The sequence below is a fragment of the Accipiter gentilis genome, chromosome 9, assembly GCF_929443795.1.
Source record: "Accipiter gentilis chromosome 9, bAccGen1.1, whole genome shotgun sequence".
NCBI lineage: Eukaryota > Metazoa > Chordata > Aves > Accipitriformes > Accipitridae > Astur > Astur gentilis.
Window position 1 is genome coordinate 21,676,946 of NC_064888.1, and position 6,022 is coordinate 21,682,967.

At 55.9% G+C, this 6,022-nt stretch overlaps 1 protein-coding gene across 1 annotated transcript in view; it reads right to left on the minus strand.

Moving 5' to 3' along the window:
• PSD (pleckstrin and Sec7 domain containing) overlaps positions 1 to 2,795 on the minus strand; it is a 46,862-nt gene extending 44,067 nt beyond the window's left edge. Inside the window, exon 1 of the mRNA XM_049810958.1 lies at positions 2,674 to 2,795. The gene's annotated coding sequence lies outside the window, so the exon portion shown is untranslated. The remainder of the gene's footprint in view (positions 1 to 2,673) is intronic.
• Between the last annotated feature and the right edge of the window lie 3,227 nt (positions 2,796 to 6,022).

The following is a 6,022-nucleotide window of genomic DNA, read 5'->3' on the forward strand; positions in this document are numbered from 1 at the left end:
AAGGTGAAAGGGTGTAAGGGTGAGTAAAAGCAATGAATGCAGGGAATATCTTATACAGAAAAGAGACAGCAAGCCCCAGGGACACAGCCTGACCCAGCACAGGGAGAACATGGTCACATACAGAGTTGTATAAAAGGTGTGGAAATCCTAAAAGGTCAGTTAAGGAGGAGTAATTACAAGTATAGGGAGGAAACTGAGCAAAACCCACCACCATGGAGATGTGTGGAGACACGTGCAAAGGATGTGCTGAAAGCTTGGAAGCAGTGCATTCATGAGGGGGATGCTGCAGAGCAGCCCTGCATTGGTGTATAGCTAGGAGATCCTCATGCATGTTCCTCTTCCAAACCTGACCTTTTTTCATTTTAATGATTTTTTTTTTTTTTTTTTTTTTTTTTTTAGCCCTGACTGCATAGTCAGATTCTCTTCTCAACAAGAGAAAGGGGAAGGTGGAATGTACAGGAAAGAGCTGAACAGAAGGCATCACGGGTTCCTGTTTCACCAGCTTAAACGTGGCTTCTGGGGGCACTGTGCAATCTCAGCACTTACTGAGAGCAGAGTTTGCCCTGTGAGCTCAACTCCTTCTCCCGTGCAACCAAGAACACTAGCTGTGGTCCACTCCACACCTGAGAGTGATGGAGGGCATCAGACTTATCCTGCAGCCAGAGATAATATGGAGGCAGATCCTCTGAAACAACCTGGTGATATTCCAGGGAAAAACAGTGTTGAGAGGCTTTATTCAACTTCTGGGGTGCTGCATGCTCCCAGCTCTTACATCTTAAGGAATGAATACTGTAGAGCTACTGGTGTCCTTGAAAAGGCTTGGTCTCTTGCCCCACTTGAGACTAGCAGAAAACTGTAAAGGAAATGCCCCCAAAGTCTTTGCAAGGCTAAAGCTGTTTAGCCAGCAGGGTGCCAAGCCATCATACAAAGTGATAGCTCTTAGGACAGCAGGTTAGTGCTGGCTTGGCACCATACCAATCTCCTAAAAATAAGTTGTACCCTCCCACAGCACCAGCCTCTGGGGACCCCAGCAGGCCTGAGGAAACCCACCCAACCTCTTAATACACCTTTGACATGCAAATAACTGCATTTTCAGTGCAAGGGAAAAGTCAAGGGGCATGGGTGGGGAAGACTTGCCCAAGATCAGCCAGGAAATCAGGAGTACCTCTGGGAACAAAAGTCTGGGATTCCTGACTTGAGGTCAGATCTTCTACCCACAAGACTCCCCTCCCTTCTGGCCCCGGTTCCCTAAAGCTCACACCCACTTCCCAAAGGATGAGTTCAAGACCAAAATGCTCCTCTAGACTCTTCAAAAGTACAGTTAGGCACCAGCACTGCTTTGTAGCAGTGGAGCTGGCTAAAGTCTGTGTTCACTTCATGGGGATGTTCATGAAGATGAAGATGCCAACAGGATCAGACCCGAGGCCATGCCCCGGCTCCAAGAGCAGCCAGCACCATATGTTTGCAAGGAAGTTATAAGAAAGCTGGAACAGCAGTTGTTGTGAGCTAATCTGCTTCCTCCCCCCAGGGCTCAGCTTGGTCTCTCATCACTACAGGTCAGCTCAAGGCCTGACACAGGAGCCCTGCTTTCCCTCACAGAACTTCAGTGGTCACTTAGATAACATGAGAGCCATGGGACTGACCAGTGTCCCCTGCTTGTTGAAGGTACCTGTGAAATACACTTCCCCAGCTGCCCTGCAAGCACTGCAGGTGTCACAACCCAGCACTGCTTCTGGGAACAGGCAGCTGAAGATGCACTTTGTCCAAAACAATGTCTTACAAGGGGACAAAACAGAAGTGATGGACATGTGCCTGGTGAGGGTCACAACAGTTCCCCCTTGAAAGGGAAGCACCTCTAAGCTCACCTCATTGATCTTGCAAGGGGGACCCTCTTTAAAGCAGGAGCTGGGGCTGCCTGAATGACACCTGGCATGCACTGTGCCATGGAACTAACAGGAAATATGCTGAAGCCATGCCAGCTGGGTTAACTTAAGTGCTTGCCAGCTCTACTTCCCCATCTTTCATGTCCTGTCTCCACCAGGCTTACCACTCAACTCACAGCATTTACAGACACCAGTAGACTTGAACATGAACAGGACCACAGCCCTTTTTATTCCTTTTTAGAAGATAAATTAAGATAATTTGTTGGTCTTACGGGAGCAGTTGTGACAATATTTCCCACATCCTCTTTAAAATCTAGAAGCTGGCAGTTATCCAAGCTTATAGCAGAAAGTTTTTAGCCCAAGCTCTGCCCTCATCCTACTGCTTGACTAGCAAAGTGATCAGGGATCTCCCTGACATCAGGGCCAACACAGGAAGCTGTTTGGCAGACCAGTTTGCAGTTATTATGGCTCAAATAGAAATGTGCATCTAGCTGAAACTTAAAATGGAGACTTACAGACACCTCTCAAGACAAATGCTGACCCACCTTAGGCAAAATATATGCCACCAGAGAGGCAGAAGCTTGCTGCAACTCTTGACTGAGCAGAGCAGAACAAAGCTCTGGTCCTTCAAGCTTGGTTGCTTTGAGTTGTCCCTTTGCTGCTAAGCTACAGTAGAGAACACCACCCAAGCCCTGTATTGCAGTGCTGGACAGCCCTACCACAGCCACTCTGCATATAGGAAAACTTTACAGACATGAGCACAAAACCGGTACTGCTTTGGGATCCTTACCACTGGTGTAGTCCTAGGTTGCTAGCTCCACTGGACATCCTGATGTTGTAAAGCTGTGACTCAGCATAAACTCCTGTGGTGCAGTAACAGGCTCTGATGCTCCTTCTGCATTTGCGATCAACCTGTCCAGAAGAAAAAGAACAATCTGAGCATTTCACAGCTGGAAACTGTCCATGATGCCTACTACCTAGCACATATGTCTCAGTAGCCATAGCCTCAAACAAGTCTACCTACCAACTCCACTACAGACCAACAGTTGTCAGGGCTCTGGGAGTACTAATAAACCTTAGTGGCCCCAGTCAGCCTCACCTGGAGCCTCCGCAACTCCTGCCCATAGGCCCAGGGGATCTATTTAAGCTCAGCCTGGGGTTCTTAGTGGCTGTTAAGCAATGTTGTAGGGGTGCTGGTTTCCAGCTTAGCTTAGTGCTTAGCTAAGGTGTTGTCATGCTGGGCCATGGACACTGTTGATCTGGAGCCTCCCCTGTAGGTTGTTGTCCTAGGTAGACCTCAGCCGTGCCTGTTGATCATAGGGCTGTGCCTGACCCTGGTTGCCCCAACTGGGTGCTGGCCAGGTATTGAGTGGCTGGTCTCTGGCTGGGGAGGCCCCTGCCCTTTCAGGGGCAGCCACCCTTGCTGTGCCCTGACGCAGCTGGCATGTTCACCCTTCTCTTCCCCATCTTGCTTGCACTCCTCTAAATGCTGAGACAGCAAACTCAGGGATGCACTGGGCTCAGGGGCTAAAGAGGTTTGTCAGAGCAAGCACCCCACTGCACTTGATGTGGTGTTGTGTTAGGGAATCTCTTTTCAGGCTGCAGGATCCAAGAACTGTTCATTGTTTCCCAGGGCAATGCTGACTCTGACAGCTGCATTTGCAAAAGAGCCAGCACTGCCTGAGAGGCTGCAGTGCCCCAGATCTGGCACAGTGACTGCTGTCCTGCAAGCAGGCTGAAGTGACCTGGATTGGGCATGATTCCTGAATGGTGCCGTAAGTGGCTCAGCAGAGATGGCCCTGCACTAACCAACCCTTGAGGCTCTGCCTCGACACCAGGTCTTAAAGGTAGGAGAGTCTTCACCTTCTCCATGTGCAGCACAAGCCAGGAAAAGGTTGGGATGCAACAGGGGCCAAACAAACACAACCGTGTCTTGCTTCTACCTCTATTATAACAGTGCCCCCCCAACCTCCCTGTGGTACCCAGAACCTGTCTGGGCTGACTCTCAGACCTCCTCTGAGCTCTGCTACCAGCAGGCTCCTGGGGAAGTGACTCAGTCAGCCCAGCTGGATCAGATGAAATAAAAAACATAAACAGAGGTTGGTGCGGGAGCAGAGCAGGTCCCATTTGCCAGCCCAGCACACATGTTGTTCAGGAAGGATAACAAACAATCCACAACGCAGCTCCTCTGAGGAAAGACTCAACACAAGCTGGGGGCTCCCAGCCAGGTCTGTTTTGGCACAGAAAGCCTTCAGTGAAGGCCAGATGTAATTGAGCGTTGCACTACCTTGCTCGCTGGTGCTCCCTCACCTCCTATCCAGACCAAGACCACTATTTCAAAAAGCGTCCTTGTAGCCAACTTCAGCCACAGTCATTCACTTACAGGGGCAATATTAAGGGACTCCCTGCCAGATGCCACACTTCTGTTTCACAGCAGGAACTCAAGAATGGAGGGGGCACAGGGCTGAAACCTACTGAAGGCAAAATGAACCCTCCTGGTCTAGAAGCAGGATCAGGATTCCCAGAGCTTTCCATGCCCCCACTGCAGGGGAAGGAAGGGCTGTCCCAGACCATGGCTGGGGGCATTCTCAGCTCCTTAAGAAAACCGAAAATCCTGCCTCCCTTGTCCTTCTGTAAATGCGAAAAGCACTGTGCTAACACAGGGAGCCATTGGGACCCTCCAGGGGCAGGTGCTACATGTTCGGGGGCACGCAGGTAGCATGGGCAGCTACCCCTGGAGGACAGGCACTGGACTAAGAAGACCTTTCCCCAAACCAGCCTCCACACCGGGAGGGAATGAGCAGACCAGGGTGCATAGACAGGTCATTGCTTTCCAGGGAACTTGGGACCAGGGATCTGGGACCCGTTCACTATATGTGGGGCCCTGCTCTTTTGCCAGGTGGATCTTTTCACAGTGCCGGCTGCCAGCAGCGATCAGCAGCTTGATGCCGCACAAGGTGGCAGGGCTCAGATCCGAGCCACGGATGGGGTCACCCGTCCAGGGCCAGCTCTGAGGTATGGTGTGCCGTACCGACGGGGGGGTGCCTGCCCCGCAAACCGGCAGCGGGGAGGAGGGCAGCGGGGAGGAGAGCAGCGGGGAAATAGCAGCGTCTGTTTCTGCGGGAGCCCTGCCTGGAGTCGTTATGGCAACTGCGCCGGTATGAGCCTGGGCCGCTTCTCCGCGGGGGGGAAGGGGACGGACCCCGTTCGCTCCCCGGGGGCAGGTGGGGCACCGGCGGGGAAGCGAAGCGCGAGGAGCCGGGTGGCAGGGTGGGGGCATGCGGGCTGCGGGCGGCGGGCCGCGGGCGGGCAGCGCCGTCCCGTCCCAGCCCCTGGGGGGGGGGGGGGCAGCCCGGTACCGGCGGAGGAGCGGGGCCCAGCGGCTGCCGGTCGGGGGTGCTCTGAGAACGGTGAGCCCCGGGGACCGGCATTTCCCGGGGGTCCTTCCGCCTCTGCGGGCGGGGAGGGGGCGGCAGAGCCCGCTGGGAGAGCGGCGGGGCCGGGCATGGGGCTTGGGGGTCCGGGCCGGGGGGGGGGGGGGGGGGGGATCTGGGTCTGGCGGGGCCGGGCCGGGGGGGGGATCTGGGTCTGGCGGGGCCGGGGGGCGGCGCCGTCGCTCACCGGCAGCGGCGAGTCCCGGCGGGTCCCGGCTCCGCGTGGTGCTGAACGGACAGCGCCACCGCGCTGCGCATGCGCGAGGCCGCCCGCCGGGGGCAGGGGCGTGCGCTGGGGACCGGGGAGCCGGGACAGCCGGCGTGCGCCGGGGACCTGAACGGGTGTGCGCCGGGGACCCGGGGCAGCCGCGGGGCTGGAGCAACCGGCGTGCGCTGGGGAACTGGGATTGCGGAGAACCGGGGCAACTGCTGCGTACCGGGGAACCGGGATAACTGGGGAACTGGGACAGGTGGTGTCCACGGGGGAGCTGGGGTACCGGGGCAGCTGTGAGCGCCGCGCCGCTGGGAGCAGCCTGCGGGAGCCGCTGGGACACCAGCGGGACCTGAGACGGCCGGGCCCCGCTGGCCCGCCCGCGGCGCCGGAGTCGCTGTCCTCCGCCCGGTGCCCCGGCCGACCACAGCCCGCCGCCCCGAGGGCCGCCGTTGTCCGGGGGCTGCCGGTGTCTCCCAGTCGGGCCCCAGTAA